Raw genomic sequence first — 24,749 nt, forward strand, 5'->3', positions numbered from 1 at the left:
CGCTCCTATGGTGTTCACTCAATAATGGTGCTGTGGTGGGCACTCAATAAGAAAGGTGTCCCCAGTGAATATGTAAATATTGTGAAAGACATGTATGTTGAACACTCTAAGAGAAAAAACAATACAATATAGAACTACTCCAAGAACAATCAATAAGAGAACTATACCAACAACGTCTAGACCAAAAATTAATAGAATTTAGATACGGCAACATCGAAGAAATATACGAGCATATAAAGGCGAGTATAAAGCAAGCAGCATTCGAAGCCCTTGGGGAAAAAGAACATATAACAAATAAACAGCACTATAATGAAATAAATGAACCAACAAAAAGAATAATTAAAGAAAAAAAGCAACTATACAGAAAATAGCTGACTACAAACAACGATGAAGTTTATAAAGAATATAGAGAAAAAGATAGAGAAGTGAAAAAACAAATAACACAGCAAAAGAATGAAGAATGGGAAAGAATCTGCTTAAATATTGAAACATATATAGGAGGTACAAGAACTTCGGAGTCATGGAAAGTACTGAGAGGATTGAAACAAAACTCAAAAGAAAAAACTAAATTGGGAAATATACAGGACAAAGAATGGAAGGACTACTACAAGGAACTATTAACAGAACAAAGACCACAATTCATTGGAAAAGAAAACAGGCGAAGACGAAGCAGATTCCCACAACAAGAAATAGAAATAACAGATAGGAAAATGAGAACGGCCATAAAAGCAATCAAAAATAAGAAAGCACCGGGATCTGGAGGCATCTCACCTGAGCTTATAAAATACGGATCAAAAAAATTACACCGGATGATACAATGGATATTTCAGAAAGCCATAAATGGAGAACAGCTCCCAAAGGAATGGACGGCGGCATATATGACATCTATATTTAAGAAAGGAGATAGAAAACGATGCGAAAACTACAGAGGAATAGGCGTAATATCATCAATAGGAAGATTATATGGGAAGATACTGCGAGAAAAGATAGAGCAAGCGATAAAAGGCAAAATCGGGGAGGATCAGGCAGGCTTCACGGCAGGAAGATCATGCATAGACCACATATACACACTGGAACAACTGTTGGAAAAGAAAAAAGCAAAAAATAGAGATATACACTTGGCATTTGTGGATCTGAGAAAGGCGTATGACTCTGTACCAAGGTCAGAACTATGGGAGGCAATGTACAAATTAGAAATACAGACGGAACTCATAGAAGCTACAAAAGCTCTGTATAAAGAAAATAAAGTGTCCATTAAAATGGGAACAAGAATCATAGGAGACTTCACCACAACAAAAGGGCTCCTGCAGGGTTGTTCCACATCTCCAACCCTATTCAAAATATACTTAGAGAAAGCCTTAACTACATGGAAAAGAAAATGCGAAGGCATGGGAGTACCGGTACGGAACGAATACCTATATACGTTAAGTTTTGCAGACGATCAAGTAGTGATTGCACAAGACCAAGACGACCTCAGCTACATGATGAAGAAACTACAAGAAGAATATACCAAGGCTGGCCTAGATATTAACCTCGCGAAAACAGAGTACCTATCTACAAGTGAAGAAGACATAGAAGATCTACAGATTGATGACAACGTAACAATCAAAGGAAAGGATAAATTCAAATACCTGGGGTTTATAATCACGAAAAAGGCAACAACAGAGGAAGAAATTACACAAAGATTAGGACAAACAAGAACAGCAATCCGATAACTTAACTCAGTATGGTGGGATAGACACCTAAATATGAAGACAAAAACGCAGATTTATAAAACATTAGTGCGAAGCATTATGACATATGGGGCCGAAAATTGGATCATAAACAAGAAAAACAGCAGTAAGATAATAGCAACAGAGATGGAATGCCTGCGAAGATGCTGCAGAGTAACAAGAATGGATAGGAGAAGTAATGACGAAATAAAGCAAAGAACATCAATAGAAACAGACATACTAACATATATAGAACAAAAAAGACTAAAGTGGTATGGATATGTAAGAAGAGCTAGCGACAGCAGATGAATAAAAAGAATAACCGAATGGAGCCCCATAAGAAGGAGGAAAAGAGGACGACCCCGAAAATCCTGGAGGAACGAAGTAGACGACGCCATGAGTAAGAGAGGACTAAACGATGGAGAATGGAACAACAGAGAGAGATGGAAACGGTTGAGCGAGGGAAGGCAGTGAATACTGTAGAATCCCTAAATATATATATATATACATGTATCAGGAAGGGAGTGACAACTAGTAGTAGGACAAGTGTGGGAAAAACTGATAAATTTCATGTGAAATTGAATTTCTTTAAGTTTTGGATCAAATAACAGCGAAACTACAGGAGGTAGGAGGTAATATAATACGAAATTAAAAGTATTACAATATTTTATTAAAAAGAAACAATTATTTATAATCAATAAAGAAAAATAAAATAGATAATAATATTATAATACATATTATGATTTTTCGATTTCATATCCAGGATAACATATTGAATAAGTGCTCTAAACATAAAAACTGTTTGCATTTCACACAGGAAAATCGTGTTGGTCGGTTCTTCTTACGATCACAATACACCACATCGGCCACGTTCATTATTAGTGATATTAGAAGGCAGGAGTGTTTCTATTCCTAGTATTTCTCGAATTCGAATTTGCATACTCCCTGATATATGCAAAGTCACTCGTTGTTGAACATAAGTTAAAACGGTAATATTTTTGTCTTCTTTGTCGATTTCAATTTGAATTGTTTATGGAATGAATAACGAATTTATATATTCCAGCTACATTCAATAGTGAGTAAAAAATGATTATAGACGACCTTCTAGTATTGCGATGAACATCATGTGCAGCACACAATTTGTCGACACATTCGACGCCCCCTTTTGTCGAATTATAAACCAAATTATATCTGGTTTATTATTTGTTTTTCTATCGATGCTGTCATCATAATAAAGACTTGATAGTAAAAGTACATTTTTATTTTTCTTGGAAAAACTGGAACAGTGGAGAGAAGCTCTTGAGGAAAAATATATAAAATTTAGTAGGACAAAAACAGAGTATTTGGAATGTTCGTTTAAAGATGGAGTCGCTACAAATAAAATGATATCTTTGGCTGGTGAAATGATTGTGAAAAATAATAGTTTTAAGTACGTAGGATCGGTATTACAGAGTAATGGGGAAATAGGTGGAGATGCATGCAGTAGAATTAGGTTTGGGTGGATGAAGTGGAAGGAAGGGAGTGATGTGTTGTGTGTCAGAAAAATTCCAATGAAACTGAAGGGAAAATTCTATAAAACAACCATAAGACCAGCTATGATGTACTAACCTGAATGTTGGGCAATGTTGTTAAAAATAAAGAGGAATAACCAATGCATGTGGCGGAAATGAGTGCTTAGATTAATGAGTGGAATGACAAAAAATGATAAAATTAAGAAGGAGTATATTAGGGAAAGTCTAAGGGTGGCACCAATTGTTGCCAAAATGAGAGAGCATAGGTTAAGATGGTTTGGTCATGTTGAACATCAAGACGTTAATCACCCAATAGGAAGAATTGCTGATCTGTGGGTTCCTGGAAGGAGTAGAAGGGGAAGGCCAAAAAAGACCTGAGGGAGACGCTTAGGCAGGACATGTCGGTAAAGAGAATTGATATTGATATTACCCAAAATATAAACTTATGGAGAAATGTAATTAGGGAAGCCGATCCCTCATAGGGACAAAGACACAGAAAATGATGACTTTCTGTGACAATAATCTTTATGTAAGTAATACATCATATATGAAGCAAGAAAACATTCAAAACTCCAAGAAAAATTGGTACCTAAAACCAGAATTAGGGTCTAGAATTTAGACATCAAGGTGACATTATAAAAGATATTGGTAAAAAATTACCAAACATGTTAACTGCTTCCAACGAAAACAATATACATGAATTCGTCATCAAAGTATGATGTAATATACACATATATAAACCCCCAGTTACTACATGGAAACCAGAAGTGGTAAACACTCATCTACATCCTACTATATACATCGGCGACTTCAACAGCCACCACGAAATGTGCAATTATACAACGAATGATGAAAAGAGGCACTATTCGAATGGTCCGAAAAGCAAAACACATATCTAATTTTTTATGCCAAAGACATATGAACGTGGAATGGCAAAAACAGCTGATGGAGAAAAGAATCTATCCCAGATCTATGTCACCACCAATCAAACAAGCCACCAATCCTTATAAACTACAGAAAACACTCTGACGATGAATCTATCCAGCTAATACTTTAAGAAATGGTGATTACAACCAAGTACCACAAAAAGTGAAATATCAACTTTTGATCTCAACAACAGGCTGGCAAACACAAAATTACTAGTGTGTTTTAATAACCAACTACTGAAATACAATAAATACCGGACATACGCTAGACAGAACGCTCACATTCAGAGAACACCTGACGAAAACAGCAGTTAAACTATAAACACGTAACAATATAATACAGAATCTCTGCAGCACTATATGGGGATCTACAGATCCCCCGCTCTTGGTCTGATATATCGGGTGGCAGAATACTGTGCACCGGTGTTCTTGAACAGCACATATACCCACCTGGTCGAAACCGTGCTATGCTTATGATAACAGGCACAATTATGGCGACCCCTACAATGTGGCTACCGACTCTTAGTACCATAGCTCCAACCAACCTACGAGAATACAATAAAAGTATGGATAATCGTCAACTTCGAGTCCACAACAACATTCTCGATTTTCTTCCGTCTCCGATACAGGTTACCTCCCCGGAAATCCGCTCAAGCGGTACATCATACGAATTTTGACTTAACCCCGATTAAGAGAAGAATGAGAAAGAGGAACAGATCCGCATTACTTTAGTCTACTGGACAAAACAGATAAACCTGATGGATTTGAACGTCCTCGTAATATTTGGGTAACCCTTAGTCGAATCAGAACAAACTGCTGGAGATTTTCGATATTTGAGTTTTTTTTAATTTTTGTGACATAATTTTTCTCTTTGCCTTTAGTAAGGATCAGTTTCCCTAATTACATATCTCCACAAGTTTCTATCTTGGTCATACCAACATTAAGCTCCTTCATAGACATATCTTGCCATGTCTTCTTTGTTCTTACTCGTTCCAAGAGCTCTGGACGTTAAACACGCCCTAAAAATCTTAACCTATGCTGTCTCATTTTGGCATTAATTGTTTTTACCTCTAAAATTCCTCTAATATATCCATTCTTAATTGTATCTGTTTTTGTCACTAAACTCGTCCATCTAAGCCTTCTCATTTCAGCCAGATAAAATATCTCTAAGTATCTCTCCTAATTGACCATAAAATTGCTAGTGTGACTTTTCCCTACATACCACAACGTGTATTTTTCACTTTTTTTTTCGCCGTTTGTCCTTTCCACCTCGTTTGTTGAATACAAGCAATTTGTACTCTGCTTCTTTTAAGCAGATCTGCCAAATCCATACTCTTACTTGTAAAACTGCCAAGATTTCATCCTGATTTTTCTAACCTGTAATGGTGTTAAATTTTGAAATAGTCCTCATCCGAAAATACGAACAGAGGTTTTGTTTGCTTTCTGAATAATGTAACTCCTGGAGTATCATGTTAGTATAATTTTTCTTATGTTCGACAAGGTTTTTTCATTACTATGGTTTGAAATGATTTTCGGACATTTGATGTCTGAATTCCTTTACTATCAGCATCATCTCGAGTACGATTTGGCCAACACACTACCAAGGAAAACCAAAGAACAGTATTACCCCTGGCCCGTTTACATTTTTTTGTACAGGTTAGGATTCCTGGTATATGGACTAGACTACCCTATTGGTCAACGTATCGTTGCCCGATTTCCGCTACTAGGAGGCACGTACATATGGGATACAATTTTTGGGACATCTGATACATTATTAAAATAGCAATATCGCTGTTGTGCGTAGGGTTATTGTAAATAATTGTATCATAATTTGTTTTATTCTAGGATCGTTACGCAAATCTCTTTAAAAATAATCAACATACGTTTTGCGGCTTTGGTATTCATTATGAATCATTAGGTCGTACCATTTTTTTATAAACTGATAAATTGTTAAACGCAGTTGCTTTTTAATAGTTGCTGCATTTTATCCGACACGTTTTATTTGCAGTTTGCAGTTTTGTTGCAGTATGAATATTTGGTTCTGTGTTTCAAGATTCTTATCTTCATTAAGTTGTTATTAGAATAACGATCAAAAAAGTAAGTGAGATTTGTTCATCTTGTATGTTTTCATTTATTTTGTTCTTAAAATCAGCGTTTTAAAAAATATTAACGAACCATTTATGTTTAGTTAAAGGTACAAGGATTAACAGGTTTTTCAGAAAAAGGTCAGAAAAAAGAATAGGGCACAAATACAGTATTGCAAAGAAATTTAAAACAACCAAGAATTTATGAACCAAAACCAGCAGTTAATAAAATTAACTAAAAATATTATATTTAAGAAATACCTTTGAATCTGGAAACTAATGTTTTACAGTTTTTAATAATGATGATTACAGAAGTTTCCCATTATTTCCCGGATTTTACCTAAAAATCACCCGTCTTTCAATATCAACAAAATAGCTTATTTACATATACGAAAATCATCAATTTATAGATAATCAAAACATTTTCGCATACCGACATATTATTCTTGGATTAAAAATAGCTTTTTGAAATATTTAAACTTAAACGATGGAAAAATGTATTTTATGAGTAAAAGATTCCAGTGTAGATTGTTGCCGTGTAAAAACAGTTTTTTCGTATTTCGAAAACCGGCCCTAAATAATCACACAAAGGTATTATTTTACGTTAATTTAATTTATAATTTGCAATAATTAATTATGTAATGATGTGTTGAAACTATAAAGTAATTACTCGTAGATATTTTATTACATGTTATTATTTTGTATGTTGTTGGATCAATTTGAGAGTATATTTATATTAATTCATGGCAATTTTTTTTTGCTGCGATTAATACTTTGTGACTATTAATTAACATTTCTTTTTAAAGTATGTACTCTTAATCATTTTTATTTTACATAATATGATATATTTTTTTATACTCTTTAAATGAACATTTTTATTATTCCATGATAGTTGTGTATCTACGTAGAGAACTGCTTATATTATTTTTTATATCAAAACTTTATTAATTTAACAACCATTGTGAGTTATAATAAAATTGTGTGCAGTTGCAGATTGTTTAAATTAAACAATATATCATTCTATAAAAGTCAAAAATATTCATCGTTCATCATGTAAGTTAAATTGTACATTATTGGATTTCTTTTGCAAAACTTTGAAAAATAATTAAATATTATGAAGTTTATTGCTCGTGAAATTTGTAAATATAAAATTCATTTACATAAATTCTCTGCTCATTGTTTCTATATATATATATATATATATATATATATATATATATATATATATATATATATATAAAATTTATACAATGTAGAGTTACTTCCCTGGGTTATCTAATGTTACGAAAATAATTTTTTTAAAATATTTTTTTTTCGTAATTGACAATCGTAACTGGCGCAGTGTTCGTGATAAGTTGCCGAATTTCGTGTGCAATTTTTCTTTTTAAAGATTAACGAAAAAAAAACACATTTCGGGTACGGTAACAGCCAAACGTCCAGGGCTAGGAACAAACATTGTCCACAACCCATTGGAAAAACCAAGACCGGGAGAAGAAACCAGCATCGTCCAGAATCCTATTGGTGCAGACGGAAGAACAAAAATAGTCTATAGGAAAGTCTATAGAAAATGAAAATATTCAGGTGTTTCGTATTTTACCAAAATCCATATTTTACCTATATATTGTATATTTTTTGATTCACTGAGGAGGACATTTTAGATAATGTAATAATTTAAACTTTTAACGAGATGACAACCTAATTTTCAATTAATTAAATATCAAGCAGATAATATTCCTACTTTTGATGGAAATCCGAAACAATAGAAATTCGAATTATAATAATTTTCAAAATCGGCATTCTTCCCAAGGTTCTAGTCAATAAAGAAATAATAATTTTTTCAGAAATCCAAATAATAATTTTCAAAATCGTCCAAGTTTTTCGAACAATGGTTTTAATAATAATAATGGTAACCAATTTTCGAATATACCTAGATATCAGCCATCTATATATATATTTAGGGATTCTACAGTATTCACTGCCTTCCCTCGCTCAACCGTTTCCATCTCTCTTTGTTGTTCCATTCTCCATCGTTTAGTCCTCTCTTACTCATGGCATCGTCTACTTCGTTCCTCCAGGATTTTCGGGGTCGTCCTCTTTTCCTCCTTCCTATGGGGCTCCATTCGGTTATTCTCTTTATCCATCTGCTGTCGCAGATTCTCTTCTTACATGTCCATACCACTTTAGTCTTTTTTGTTCTATATATGTTAGTATGTCTGTTTCTATTGATGTTCTTTGCTTTATTTCGTCATTACTTCTCCTATCCATTCTTGTTACTCTGCAGCATCTTCGCAGGCATCCCATCTCTGTTGCTATTATCTTACTGCTGTTTTTCTTGTTTATGATCCAATTTTCGGCCCCATATGTCATAATACTTCGCACTAATGTTTTATAAATCTGCGTTTTTGTCTTCATATTTAGGTGTCTATCCCACCATACTGAGTTAAGTTGTCGGATTGCTGTTCTTGTTTGTCCTAATCTTTGTGTAATTTCTTCCTCTGTTATTGCCTTTTTCGTGATTATAAACCCCAGGTATTTGAATTTATCCTTTCCTTTGATTGTTACGTTGTAATCAATCTACAGATCAGCCATCTATTCCTACCCAAAATCAAAGCAGAAATTCAATGCGACCTGAGCCAATGGATACAAGTTCCAATAACTTTAGTTTAAGTGCGAAGTAACTTTAGAAATGATAGACGTTCTCCAAATAATTTATTTAATCATAAAATAACGAGTAATAATGTAAGAGAAGAAAGATATAATGATAATGAAATAACATAATAATGATAATTTAAGAATGTATAATGAAAATGAAATAAGAATATATAATGATGAAAATTTTCCAGTCCACGCCTCAACAAGTACAGCCACATAAATTTTAATGCTATTAAACAATATGTTAAATTACCTAAAATAATAATTCCAGAAATTAATGTTATATTTTAATGGATACAGGATCAGAACAAAGCTTTTTAGACCTGACCTCGCAAGAGAACTTTTTTCGAAATATATAATTCCTGAGCAATTTGCTGTGCTTACTGCACACGCTACTTCAATTCATATTGAAACTATTACCATTCCAATATTCCCTAGTTTCAAAAATCCAAATTGTCATAAATTTTATCTTTTCGATTTCTCTCCTAATTTTGACGGTTTGCTAGGAGGCAACTTTTTATCACAAATCAATACTATTATTGATTTTAAAGATTGAAAACTAGAGACCCCAATTATTTCTCTTCCTATATTTTTTATATCACAAGATCCAAAACGAAACAAAAATATTTTAAACCTAGTAAAATAATAATACCACCAAGAACTGCTCAAAAAGTTATAGTGTATTTTTATGTATGAGAGAGTAATAAAACAATAAATTATGTATGCAAATCCCTAAACTGTTGATACGGGTGACTCAATGAAAAACAGATATTTGTCAACAAGTTTAAAGAAGTATATAGGAAAACAATTTTAAATTGACTATGACCACCAGGTATAAAGGTTGGAGCAGAATAGAATACAATAGTTGTGAGCGTTACTAATCCCTAAATAAGGTTGCCAGTGTCGGAGTGATGGAGGTTAACAGGTACTAATGAATTTTCAAGAAATGTAAGATGTTTATTTTATTGGTTATATATAACCAATAAAAGTTTAATAAGTACCTACCTATTTGCAAAATAAAGTTTAATTCTTTAGATAAAATAAAACGTTTTATTTTATCTGAAATGAGTGCATTCCACGAAGTAAGGGTTTCAACAATCAAACATTTAATTCTTTAATTCCAGGAATCTACGACAGTAATTGACTAGATAATTACCTTCTAAACTTATTCCACAGAAAATGTGATAGTGGGTTTTTCCATTTTGTAGGAAGGTCCAAGTGGCGTATTCAAAATTCTTAACAGTTCACTAAAAGTAGGTACTTCAGTTGCAAGGTGCAGTTTATTGTGTATACTAGTGTTATGGAAAATTTGGAAGTGCCGTGTAAACGCCGAAAAATTGGTCCTTTAACAGTTAATGAAAAAACATTATTATTTAATTGTTTTAAATCATTTACAGACAAACGTTTATGTGAAAGTGTTGATGAGACCGTTGAGTTAGTTAGCAGTACACTTGGTGTTGGGAAATCTACGATTTACAGAGTTATTAAAGAAGAGAAATGTGGTAGTTTTCAAATGCCACGTAATGCTCCAGGGAAACCAAAATTTCAAATAGAATATCATTTTAAAGAAGGACTTCGACGGAAAGTGCATGAATTCTTCTTTAGACAAGAATTTCCAACATTGGATAAAGTTCTTGTCTCAGTTCGAGATGATAAGGATTACCCAGAAATGAGTCGAAGTACGTTATGGAAACTTTTAAAAGAAATAGGCTTCCGCTGGAAAAAGAATCCCAGAAAGTCTATTTTATTAGAAAGAAGCGATATTGTCATATGGAGAAGACATTTTCTAAGAACCATAAAGGAAATGAGAAACCAAAAAAGAAAAATATTTTATCTTGATGAAACATGGATCAACGAGGGTCATACACCTTATAAATTTTGGCAGGATGAAACTGTTACAAGTCAAAGGCACGCTTTTGTAAATAACTTATCTACTGGTTTAAACCCACCATCAGGAAAGGGACGCAGGCTGATAATAGTACACATTGGCAGTTCAGACGGTTTTGTTGAAGGTGGTTTATTAACTTTTGACTCAACTCGTACCGGTGACTACCATGAAGACATGAACGCTGATGTCTTTCAAGAATGGTTCGAACAAATGATAGATCTTCTTCCTAAGAACTGTGTAATAGTAATGGATAATGCAAGTTATCACTCCAGACTTATAGAAGGACTGCCCACAACCAAGTGGTTAAAAAAAGACTTGCAGAATTGGCTGAGTTCAAAAAATATTACGTACCATCCCGGATCTATAAGAAAGGAACTTTATTCGTTGTGTGCCCTTCATAAAGAAAAATTTAAAAAATACGAAATTGATGAAATTGCCAAAAATCGTGGAATGACAGTACTTAGATCCCCACCATATCATTGTGAATTAAACCCGATTGAACTGGTATGGGCACAGATAAAGAGTGAAGTTTCAAGAAAAAATACCACTTTTAAAATTCATGATGTTAAACAGTTGTTTTTGGAGGCCGTAAATAATGTAAAACCTGAAAACTGGGAAAAGGCAGTAAATCACACTATTAAAGAAGAGGAAAAAATGTGGAAGCTGGACAATATTACTGATAAAATGATCGAGCCAGTTATTATAAATCTTGGTTCTGAAAGTTCATCTTCTGAATCTGATTTGGATTTGTAACAAGTAGCTGTAAGTTTTATATTAATATTTTTATTCATCTATTTAACATACCTTAGACGGTTTTAAAAACTCTTTTTCTCTTTTGTAATTTTTAAAAATTAAAAAAAATGTGAATTTTTTAAAACCCTTTTTAATGTAGGCCAGTCAGTTCTAATAAAGTGTGTGATAAAAGAGGTCACTTTTGTTTACATACACATAACACTTTATAACACTGAAATAATTCATTTATTTTTTACAATTATTCAAAGTAATTTTTCAATTAATCTTGAGCACGCCCATGGAGTGGTCGGAGGTACCAGTTAAAATTATGCTAATTACTCTCTCGTTCATAAAAATAAACTATAAAGTCCCAGTTGACAGAAGATATATACAGCAAATCGGAAATGCAGAAATTCCTTCATGTTTAATTTAGATAAATGATCACAACGCTTTTACTATGACAAGTAACCTAGGAGAAACTCCAGCGGATATCAAATTTTACGGAACCTTTTAATGTAGGGTATATTCAAGAAGAAAATTTAAATAAAATTATAGATTTAGTTAATGATACTCCGGTTATACAAGGAATTATAGATATCCGGAAGTTTATAAAAAGAAGTTAGTAGACAAATAAATAATATGTTAAAAAATGGAATAATACAAGATTCAAACTCGCCTTTTAATTGACCCATCTGGGTAATAGAGAAGAAAATTGACGCAAGTAACCAAAAGAAATATAGAATAGTTATAGATTACCGCAAACTGAATGAAAATACAATTGAAAATACATTTCCCTTGCCATGAATAGATAATATTCTAGATGGTCCATGAAGAGCTCAATATTTTACTACTTTAGATTTAGCAAATGGTTTCGACCAGATAGAAATGTAACTATTGCCGTTTGGATTGAAAAATGTCCTAGCTACTTTTCAAAAAGTTATGAATAATGCGTTAAGTGGATATCAGAACGACATCTGCTATATATATTTAGATGATATAATTGTTTTTTACTCATCATTGCAAGAACATGTTAAAAGACCGAAAGCAATTTTTGAAAGACTAAGAAAATCTAATTTAAAAATACAGCTAGATAAATCAGAATTGTTACGAACAGAACTGGCATATTTAGGTCATGTTATAACAAAAGACGGAGTACGACCAAATCCATATAAAATAAATGCAGTCAAAAACTTTCCTATTCCTTCTACATAAAAAGAAATAAAGTCATTTTTAGGATCAGCAGGATATTATAGATGATTCATCCAAAATTTCGCCAAACTAGCCTAAACCTTTAATTATGTGTCTAAAGAAACATGCAAAAGTTAAACACACTCCAGAATTTAAAAAATCTTTTATTCATCTTAAAGAACTTTTAATTAATGCCCTTATTTTAAAATATCCAGATTTTTCAAAACCACTTATATTAACTACAGACGCTTCAGATATAGCCTTAGGTGCAATTGTGTCACAAGGAAAAGTCCCAAATGATTTACCCGTAGCGTATGCCTCAAGAACTCTTAATAAAAGGGAGCAAAAATATTCTACGATAGAAAAAACTTTTAGCGAAATTTTATGCGACCATAGACCCGTAGTATGGTTATTTAATTTAAAGGAACCCAACTCCAAATTATTACGATGGATATTAAAATTGGAAGAATTTAAGTATACTATAAAATATAAACCCGATAAAATGAATATGCCGATTCTTTAAGTCGAATAAATATTAATGCAATTGAAACAAAATCAAATATAAATAATTCGCTGACATAGATTTTGATGAAGAATCAGTAAATCGGTGACAGATTTTGTTCCAATATAAATAATTCGCTGACATAGATTTTGATGAAGAATCAGTAAATCGGTGACAGATTTTGTTCCAATTTCCGAACGAGTCATGTTGATCAAAATGACAGGCAAACCAGTAAACATAAATGTGACACAAGCATATGCACCAACAGCAGATAAGTCAGAAGAAGAAATAACTAAGTTCTATAAAGATCTGGAAAAAGCAATAAGACTAACAAAGAAAGAGGACATAAACATAATAATGGGCGACTTTAACGCCAAGGTGGGTAAAGGAAGATATGAAGACATAATTGGAGAGTACGGCCTTGGAGTTAGAAATGAAAGAGGCGACCTGCTGTGTGAATTCTGCCAGGAGAACGGTTTTGTCGTCATGAACACATGGTTTCGGCTCCCACCTCGTAAGTTATATACTTGGAAATCACCAGGAGACCGTCCAAATCGAATAATTAGAAACCAAATTGACTACGTTTTAATAAACAGAAGATTTCGTAACGCTATCAAAAGAATCGCAGCATATCCAGGTGCTGATATTGCATCCGATCATAATTCGCTAATAGCAGATGTGAGGTTAAAACTAGCAAAAATTAAGAGAACAAATACAAACACCAGCACGCCTATAAATACAAGAGAACTGATGAGAGACGAAAATCTGAAGAAGAGTTATGCAAATCAAATTAATGAAAGAATGCGAATAATAGAACAAAATGATGATATCGAAGAGATGGTCAATGATATTAAAGGAACGATTCTGGCAGTAAACACAGATCAGAAAGAGAAAGCATAACGAATGGATGACGGATGAAATTATGGATCTAATGGAAAAGACATGGATCTAGACAACAACGTAATCAAGACAAATACAAACAGATACACAAAGAAATTCGCCAGAAAATTAAGAAAGCAAAAGAACGTTGGATGGTGGAAAGGTGCAACGAAATAGAACAATTGCAGGAAAAAGGAGATAGTTTTGGACTTCATAAGAAGATCAAAGAAATATCGAATATACACAAAAGCCACCACAGAACAAGAATACGCAACGACAGAAACGAATACATAGAGTCAGAAGAGGAGATAGCAATGGCGTGGAAAGAATACGCAGAAAGACTTTTTAATGAGGAAAGACCAACACAACCAACGCGCAAACTTCCTTCCGAAAACTTATCAGGGCCATCAATAATGCGAAGTGAAATAGAATATGCAGTTAGAACCACAAAGATGCATAAAGCAACAGGTCCAGATGAAATTAATATAGAAGCAATAGATATAACCAATAAAACTACTAGACGAGGAGAATATCGAAATCTTGGTAAAGCTGTTCAATAGAATTTATGATACTGGTTACATTCCGCGAGAATGGTTGCAGTCATCCTTTGTGATGATCCCAAAAACAACTAATGCCACAAAATGCAATGAACACCGCTTAATCAGTTTAATGAGTCACTTGCTGAAACTCTTCCTTAGGATATTACACTCAAGAATGTACAAGATACTAGAAGAACTTAGCAGAAACCCTCCAGAAAACCCGATAATATGCATAGGTGACGATCGCATAAAACGCGTGAAAACTTTTAAATACCTTGGCACCACAATCAATGACCAATCGGATCCACAACAAGAGATAAAAACCCGAATACAAATGGCAAGACAAGCTTTTGTGAAATTCAGACCGCTCCTATGTAATCAAAACCTAAATTTCGAAATACGCTACAGAATGGTCAAGTGCTACATATGGTCCATCTTGCTTTATGGCATGGAAACGTGGACTTTGAAAAAAACATCTATCAACAAACTTGAAGCATTTGAAATGTGGTCATTGAGAAGAATAATGCGCATACCTTGGGTGGATAGAGTTCGAAACGATGACGTCCTTAAGAGAGCCGGCGTGGAAAGAGAACTCTTTGAATTAATTAAAAAACGCAAGATTGGTTACCTTGGGCACATATTGAGAGGAGCAAAATATGAAATACCACAGTTAATCCTACAAGGGAAGATCGAAGGTAGGAGAGGAGCCGGCCGCAAACAATTATCCTGGTTAAGGAATATTAAAGAATGGACAGGAATACACAATACAGGCGAGCTGTGTCACGCCGCCAAGAACAGAATTCTAGTAATGAGATAGTCGCCTACGCACTTTGGTGTATGGCATGTTAAGAAGAAGAAGATTTTGATGTCGATCAATTTTTAGCTGAATTTAACCCAGACATAGTTGATTAAAATGTAATACATGAAACTTTGCAAATTCTCGATAACAATGAGGTTACAGAAAACTCACAAGTAAAGAAAATAATATCAACAGGAAATAAGAACAATGAAAACGTTGAGATGGATAACTTAGACACAGACACAGCCCATAGTACTGAATCCTCAAATCAAAATAGGTTCTCATTGTTAGATGAAATGATAAATATCTAATAAAAGTTATTCCTTGTATTAATATTATTCAGAATGAAAGTTCAATTTTTTCACCAAAAATCTTAATACAATTAACCTTAGAAAGACTAAAGATATTTTAGAAAAGTTAGAAACACAAAAATATAATTTAAAAGACAATGATTCAATTTATTTTAAACAAACAAGTTTTTGAACAGCCTGTATATAATATAATAATTTTCATTTTAATTTTATATTACTACTACTACTAAGGATTTCCACAGTTTTCACTGTCTTCCTTCATTCAACCGTTTTCTCCAATTTTCCCTATCATTCCAGTCTCCATCTCGCAGGGTTCTTTTCTCCATAGCCTCGTCGATTTCATCTCTGAATGACCTTCGGGGTCTTCCTCTCTTTCTTCTTCCAATCGGGCTCCATTCTGTGATTTTGTTTATCCAGCGTCCTCTGTCCGCTCTTCTGACGTGGCCGTACCAGGATAGCCTCTTCTCCTCTATATAGTCGATTATGTCTGATTGCACTCCCATTCTCCGCTTAATCTCTGCGTTTTCAATTCTGTCTCTTTTTGTAAGTCTACAGCTTCTCCTCAGGAACTCCATTTCTACTGCTCTTATTCTACCTCTATTTCTCTTGTTTATTGTCCAGTTTTCGGACCCATATGTCAGGATACTTCTTGTCAGGGTGTTATATATTCTCTTTTTTGTCTTTATCGTAATGTTCTTATCCCACAACACTGAGTTTAGTTGTCTTATACAGTTTCTTGTTTGTCTCAGTCTGTTGTTTATATCTTCTTCTGTTGTTCCCTGGTTCGATATTATGGTTCCTAAATACTTGAATTTATCTGTTCCATTTATTTGTCTTCCCTCGTCTATCTCTAGGTTTCTCATATCCTTGTTTTCTGTTGTTAGGTATTCGGTTTTCTCTAAGTTTATTTCCATTCCGTTGTTTTTATATTCTTCTTCTAGTTTTCTGAGCATAAAGCTGAGATCTTCTTCATCTTGTGCGATGACTACTTGATCGTCGGCAAAACTTAAGGTGTATAGGTATTCGTCTCTTACTGGTATGCCCATTAATTCGCACTTTCTCCTCCATGGTTTGAGTGTCTTTTCCAAGAATATTTTAAACAGAGTAGGGGACGTAGCACAGCCTTGTAGAAGTCCTTTTGTCGTCTTAAATGGATTGTAGGCTTTATTTCCACATTTAATAGCTACTTTGTTTTCTTTGTATAGTGCTTTAACTGCTTTTATTAGTGTTTGTCGGATTCCGAGATCATTCATTGCTTCCCATAATTTGACTCTAGGTATTGAGTCATATACTTTCTTTAGATCAACAAAGGCCAGATGGACCGGTCTACCTTTTGCCATTTTCTTCTCTATCAGTTGTTCTAATGTGTACGTATGATCTAGGCATGATTTTCCTACTGTGAACCCTGCTTGGTCTTCTCCAATTTTTCCTATTATTTCAGTTTCTAGTTTTTCTTTAATAATTTTCCCGTAAAGTCTACCTACCGACGAATAGTTTTCACATTTTTTCCTGTTTCCTTTCTTATGTATGGATGTGATGTATGCTTGTGTCCATTCCGCAGGTATTTCTTCTCCATTTAGTCCTCTTTCGAACATTCTATGTAGCATGCGGAATAACTTTTCCGTTCCGTTTTTAATTAGTTCGTTTGGTATTCCTCCGGGTCCTTTGGCCGGAGGAATATATTCCCTCTATATTCTCTTCCTGAAATTGGGGACGGTTTTCTGTAAGTAGTTCTACGTAGTATTCTTGCCACTCGTTTTCACTAATTTTGCCGATCTGGGTTTTCTCTGTCTTATTTCGTTAAAGTGCTTTTAATATTCGCCATGATTCTGAATTTCTCGTTCCTCCGATATGTCGTTCTATCTCTGTGCATGCTTGTTCCCATCGTTCGTTCTTTTCATTTGTTACTCTTTTCTTTACCTCTCTGTTTTTCGCTCTATATAGGTCTAAGTCTTCCTGTTTTTTGGTGTTTAGGTATTTTATGTGTAGTTTTTTCTTTTCTTTTATGCATTTCAATGTGTCTTCCCTTAATTTGATATTCTGATGGGTGTTCCTTTGGTCGTCTTCTCCAAGAGCTTCTAAGGCCGCTGAAATCAGGCAGGTTTTTATGTGTTCATGCATTTCATCTAACGTGTCATATCTGAATTCTTCTAGTTTTTGGTCTAGTCTTCTTTTGTATAAATCTTTTATTGATTCTTCCTGCAATAGATGTAATTTGAGCCTCTTTTCGTTTATTGTCGTTCCCGTTGTAACAATCGATGTATGTTTTTGTTTTGTCCAGATATAGGGGAATTCCATCCATGCCACCACAAGTTTGTGGCATGTTTGTGGCAAAATTTCATATTATTTAACTAAATATTGTAAAACTGTGCGTCAAAGAAAACAAGAAGAAAGATGAAAAGAGGAAACCCAAAGATTGATTGTGTAAAGAAGCACACCCCAAGGAAATGCTTCTTTCTAAGGGCGGAGGAGTTACTTCCCTGGATTATCTAATGTGTAACGACATTTTTTTTGCTTTGTGGTTGTTACCATACTTGTACGTTCCTAATAATGTCTTAGGTCTTTTGGCTCCTAAACTCCTAAGCTTAAGGTCTTTATGGCATGCCGCTATGTTTGATTTTTCTTCGTCATTGTATTCTATTAGATAAATCTTGTCATGTAATACCTCGCTTAGCCCGATAATAGTAAAGATACGTGTATAAAGCCCTTTTGGCATGCTCTCATGTTTGATTTTTCTTTGTCATTGTATTCTATTATCTGATTCCTGTCATAGACAACCCTTTATTATTTACTTATTTAGCTGTCCTCTTTCCAACGACACCTCATACTTCACTATCCAACCAGCCGTTTTTGGGTTGAACGACGAGGGTGAAAGTAAAGAGGAGTAGCCCAACCGCACCCACCTCTACTACAATTTAAACAAATTAAGCTAAATCCTCTTTTACTGGTTGTAGAAGAATACTTTTTTTTAATCTTTGTCTTGACTTCAGCTATGAGAATCAATAAATTAAAAATGTGCGTAACGTATAGGGAGCGCTATAGCTTAATTAATTTATAACGCAAAAGTTGCCCCTACTTCAAAGCTATAAATAAGGGGGAACAATATTTTGGAGCAAATATTTTTATCCCTACATAAAGATATAATCGACCAAGAAGAGGATCCGTTTAGAATTAGATCTTTACCTTTAAAAAAATTCTGTTCGTGCAAAATTTATAAACATTTAAAAATTTTTATAAACAATTAAACGTATTTCAAAAAAAAATTCAATTTGTATTTAAAAGAGCTTTTTATAATGCTTTTTGCATTATATTATTGCTACTGCATTATATTATCGAGATAATCGTAATTCATGGCATATAATATAAAAATTATTATTCAATAGTCAAACTTGGCAATAACGTTTCCTTTTTTATATTCACGTGAATAATTTTTTCAAACCTTGTATAATGGATGCTCCAATAAATATTGCATCAGTGATGTCCCTCAACACCTGTCCCGCATTGTATTTTTTTATAGAGTAAAACAAAGAAATCCGCTGCATTTTCAACACACCTCCTATTGTTGCGTTTGTGGGCAGATTCGTCGTGAAATGGAGATCTTTAGTCGATTTTTATCTCCGCAACTATGTGGGTTGGTGGCTTCTCGCATATTTCTTCTTCTTTTCCTTTTACTTCAGATACTCGCGATATGTCAAGGTAGATGTAAACAAACGGTATACTTCCAACAGATTTATTCCGTTTTTAAAGAGAGGAGCACTAAAAATACAGACTGGAAAAATGTGAGTTCTCTGTGTCCGTAGGGCATTCTAGACTACTTTTTCTTAAAGTATCTTTTGTGTAAACAAATATAGTCTAGAAAAATATTGATACAAAGTGTTTGCTTTGAATTTTAAATCCACAAATAAATTTGTATTGTTGACATTTACAAATAAACGAATATCCTACTTTAAAATGAGTCTTATAGATTACCAAAACACTATTATGAATTATTTAAATACATATATGTAAATAGGCATTATAGTCCAGAGAAATAAGGTAAAAAAGTAGTTGGGTACTTCGACCCGACCAGGTATCTGACAAGCTTTTTGAGTTTTATGGACCTCGATAACCAAAACCTCTTAGTTTCTTGCAGTAAGTTTGGTGGACTTTTTAAAGTCTAAATCTATAATAACTTATTTATATAAAAAACGCAAAATTAAGAATATTCTTTATTTTTTCTTAAATATGGCAATTGTATAAGTATAAAACAAAACTCAACTCGCGAGTGTCGGCGCATTCTGTAAAACATAGGCGGCGCAATAGAAATTAAATAATAAACTTTTGTTTATAAATTAAGGTCTAATATTTGTTAAACAGTAATACATTGTTAATTATTCACGTTTCTTTATGAAATTGACACCAAAAGTTACAGTTCACAACTAGGCAGCGAAGTTTGTTACAAATAAAGAAAATTGATATAAGGTTGAATGCTCGAATAAACGAACTTTGATCAAATGAAAGGCAGATATCAAGCACAGTTTATTAATTAAGTCTTGCCCAAGTACTTTCGCTTCCTAGAACATCTTCAGGGGCATCTGAAATAAGCCAAGAAACGTTTTTTTAACTGAAGAAAATTAATTAACTTGGTAAAAAAACTCTAAGTTGAAATGTTAAGGTGACATGTGACATATGACAGCTTGGATGGGCAGTCACAATCATGGTGATGTGATCTGCACATTTCAAAATTCTATGAAACTAAGTATTGACCAAAGGTCCAACTGACAATACTATGGAAAATCAACTGATGGAATATGAAATTATATAGAATATTTTAAGTAGATTGCATAATCCAGATCTCACACTCAAACCTGTCTATAATAATTAGGGTGTTAGTTTGAGAGCAACTGAAGTGGACGTAAAATATGAATGCAAGAAATAGACTTAACAATCTATTAGACAGTGGGTGGTTGACTACAATAAACGGGTCTACCAAGCACTATCAATACTGTGGGAAAGAAGAAATCTAACTATGAAATTAAAATAGTAAAAATTAAAAATCAAAATTGAAAGCAGAGTGTATAAATGGGGTATAATCCAAGTAGTTCAGTTAAACCTACAGTCAATGGGAGAACCATAAAATTAAAATGTCAAAGCATTACTCAAGACCAACTGACCAAAAGTGGGAGATGTTGAAATATACAACTGTGGAGATGGTATATCTAAATTACACAGAGATATGGAGAGTGTAATCAACGCCAACTATAGAGCAATTGAACCTGAGCATCATCTCCCACTGTTGGTCAGTTGGTCTTGAGTAATGCTTTGACATTTTAAGTTTATGGTTCTCCCATTGACTGTGGGTTTAACTGAACTACTTGCATTATACCCCATTTATAAAATCTGCTTTCAATTTTGATTTTTAATCTTTAGTATTTTAATTTCATAGTTAGATTTCTTCTTGTCTACAGTATTGATAGTGCTTGGTAGAGACCCTTTTATTGTACTCAACCACCCACTGTCTAATCGATTGTTTAGTCTATTTCTTGCATTCATACTTTACGTCCACTTCAGTTGTCCTCAAACCAACACCCTAATTATTATAGACAGGTTTTAGTGTGAGATCTGGATTATGCAATCTACTTAAAATAATCTATATAATTTCATATCTTAATATCTTATGTGGACCATGTCACCAACGTTGAGGTCCTACAGCGCATGACAAAAGAAAAAGAAGTGCTTAATTTAATTAAACAACGTAAGCTGGAGTACCTCGGCCACGTGATGCGGAACGAAGAAAAATGTCGAATTCTTCAACTCGTTATGCAGGGTAAAGTATTTGGCAGAAGAGGACCGGGACGCCGTCGTATCTCGTGGTTGAAAAATCTCCGACAGTGGTTTGGGATGACCTCAGCGGAGCTGTTTCGCAGAGCAGTCAACAAAACCATGATAGCCTTGATGATCGCCAACATCCGGACCGGATAAGGCACTGAAGAAGAAGAAGAAGATAATTTCATATTCCATCAGTTGATTTTCCATAGTATTGTCAGTTGGACCTTTGGTCAATACTTAGTTTCCTAGAATTTTGAAATGTGCAGATCACATCACCATGATTGTGACTGCCCATCCAAGCTGTCATATGTCACATGTCACCTTAACATTTCCGTTAAGACCAAGAGCCATTCTCTCTCCTGATGTCAACCATAATGTAGCTTCGCCTTTTTTTTAAACAAATTTTAAACTGTTTGTCCTTGTGTAGTGTAGTGTAATGTACAGTTTTATGTTTATAACATTCTCAACAAATTGTTGGATAGGCCAAAATTGACAAAGTAAGTCTAAAACATTATATCACATAAAAACTTTTATCAACCATCAACGAGTTTTTTATCGAAGTTAATTAATTTTCTTCAGTTAAAAAAACGTTTATTGGCTTATTTCAGATGCCCCTGAAGATGTTCTAGGAAGCGAAAGTACTTGGGCAAGATTTAATTAATAAACTGCTCGATATCTGCCTTTCATTTAAGATCAAATGTATAAATAAAAATTATGTATGTAATGATTATATTAAAAATAAACAACAACAGTCACTACAAATTAAAGGAAATAGGTGGAAGAGACTGACATCTCTTCACTGAATATACAACACGGGTGTCTTGTGTGCATAGTGGATTACATGTAACCCCAAATTGGTACAACAGAAATACCTAACAGCTAAAAGTTCAAGACATAAGGTAATTCCAAACTAATCAAAGGAAGATGTTAGCCCATACTAACTGAAGATGAACATTATAGTCAAAAAAATTTTATTGGCCACCATGATGATTGCTATAACAAAATTTGATTAATTACGATATCCAATGAGCGGACTCTCGCGTCATCCAACTCGCATATATGGGACATCCTGTATAAACATGCATTATAGTTATTAAAATAATATCATAAAAGTACATAATACAAATGCAATTTAATGTGCTTATTAATTTGAAAACTAACGAAATGAGGCTACAATTTTAATATAAAAATAAAATAATTATTTAATGGATTCGACGGTTACTTGATGGAAGTTCATTTTATCAAACAATAAAATACTGAAAGCTTTTGTTTTCAACACTTCCACACATTTTTATTATAATTAAATATCACTACAGCTGTTAATATTGAAAGTACGGTTGAAAAAAATTAACAAATTAAAAAATACAGGTATAATTGAAGGATCAGGGGGAAAACGGTTTTAGTCCATTTAGCAAAATTTTTCAGGAGACGAAAAACTAAGTTTTTCCTTTAAAAATAAAGTTTAATTTCTGTTCTAAAAACTTAATTTTAATTTTACATCATGTTATATGTGATATAAAACCTAAAAAAAAAACTATATGTTTGGTAATATTAAAAATGGATGCTCGATTTAAATTTTCTCGTGGCCTCCACCAGCACTCTAGTTGTTTGAGCAGTATTTTGGAACAAAACCCACTTGTAGTATGAGTTTTAGTGTATCTACTGTTGATAATCTGATCTGGTACTAATAAATCAGATAAAAGTCCATAATATAAGTTGTAGTGCAGAAAAATATTTACCTTTACTCATCATTGTCATTCATTAAGTCCAAGTATACGTGTCATCATGCTGATCATTGCTCTCACGTCCATCCCACATCAAGTTATTGCAGAAGATCTTAGCTTCAGTATTGATGAGAAATTTAATTAAAGACTGTAGTTCATTGTATTTCACACGAGAGATTGGGATTGGGGCCTCATACAAAACTTTTAATTCTTGTGTGGGAATGTTGTTCTCTTGTTAATGGTCTTTCATCCTTTTTTTGTATTTATTGGTAATTTCATGGCTGTAATAACTACCAAAAAAGGTCCTATGTAGTAAAGATTTAACATTAGCTCAACAAATGTTACGTATACAGTGTACTATACTATGGAGTGGAATCATGGACGTTAAATCTAGACACAATGAGACGACTTAACGCCTTTGAAATGTGGACCTATAGAAGAATTATGAGGGTTTCCTGGGTAGATAGAGTTACGAACAATGAAGTACTGAGAAGAATAGGTAAAGAGCAGGAAGTTGAACTTACAATTAAAGAAAGAAAGCTACAGTATCTCGGACATGTGATGCGGGGCGAGAAGTATGGCATCCTGCGCCTCATAATGCAAGGAAAGATAGATGGCAGAAGAAGCATCGGAAGAAAATGAATTTCATGGCTTAAGAACCTGAGAGAATGGTTTGGATGCAGCTCAAAACAACTATTTAGAACTACTGCCTCAAAAATTAAAATAGCTATGATGATTGCCAACCTCCGTAGCGGAGATGGCACCTGAAGAAGAATAACTACCAAAGAAACTCGAACGGTGATGAGCTAACCTTGGTGTAGAACTATCTACATAAAGACATCTGATTGACCTTGTAGGTACTTGACACTTTAATTGGTTACATAGGCTTCAAAATATTAATCCAAAACTTGAACATGCCTTTTTTACAGTCAATTACTATGAATGGAGATGGTTTCGCACGACTACTTCTTATAACTTCCTCCATTCCTCTGGAACCTCGACATAGGATTTTTGATTGATGAGACTCATGTCACGGTCACACTCTAAGTAACTGTGATCTCTAATAGGAAACATTACTATAACATTGTCAAATCGTTTTGCTTTGTCACTAAATAATGCAGATAACGTATCACTATATAGTTTTTGTTTTGACTAGCACAACTATCGCAAAATATTGCAAGATTACGAACAGTCGTAGACAGAATGGAAGTCACAAAGTGGTCAATCTTCGAGCACACTTCATCAGCTCCCTTTTTAGCAACACTTCATCGTATGTATTACACACAGATGTTTGATCAGAAAAAACATGAATGTTGAATGAGACAAAATTTATGTTGTTTTTGACACGACAACTTCGCCACCTCCATTAGAACTTTGATCATTTTTAAACTCGTTATCCATTATAACACAACAATAAACTTGACTTAATAACTTTTTTAAACTGAAACAACTCTTCAAAATACCGAACAAGATTAGAGACCCTACTAATAATAT

The 24,749-nt window shown here is 33.6% G+C and overlaps 1 protein-coding gene across 5 annotated transcripts in view; it reads left to right on the plus strand.

Annotated features, from left to right (window-relative positions):
• Window positions 1–24,749, plus strand: part of LOC140451938 (furin-like protease 1) — a 251,022-nt gene that overhangs the window by 150,132 nt on the left and 76,141 nt on the right. Inside the window, exon 2 of one of the 5 annotated variants that reach the window (XM_072545915.1) lies at window positions 6,158–6,246. The exons of the other annotated variants lie outside the window; for them this stretch is intronic. The gene's annotated coding sequence lies outside the window, so the exon portion shown is untranslated. The remainder of the gene's footprint in view (window positions 1–6,157; window positions 6,247–24,749) is intronic. 5 annotated transcript variants of the gene reach the window in all.

The sequence above is a fragment of the Diabrotica undecimpunctata genome, chromosome 10 (assembly GCF_040954645.1).
Source record: "Diabrotica undecimpunctata isolate CICGRU chromosome 10, icDiaUnde3, whole genome shotgun sequence".
NCBI classification, from domain to species: Eukaryota; Metazoa; Arthropoda; class Insecta; order Coleoptera; family Chrysomelidae; genus Diabrotica; species Diabrotica undecimpunctata.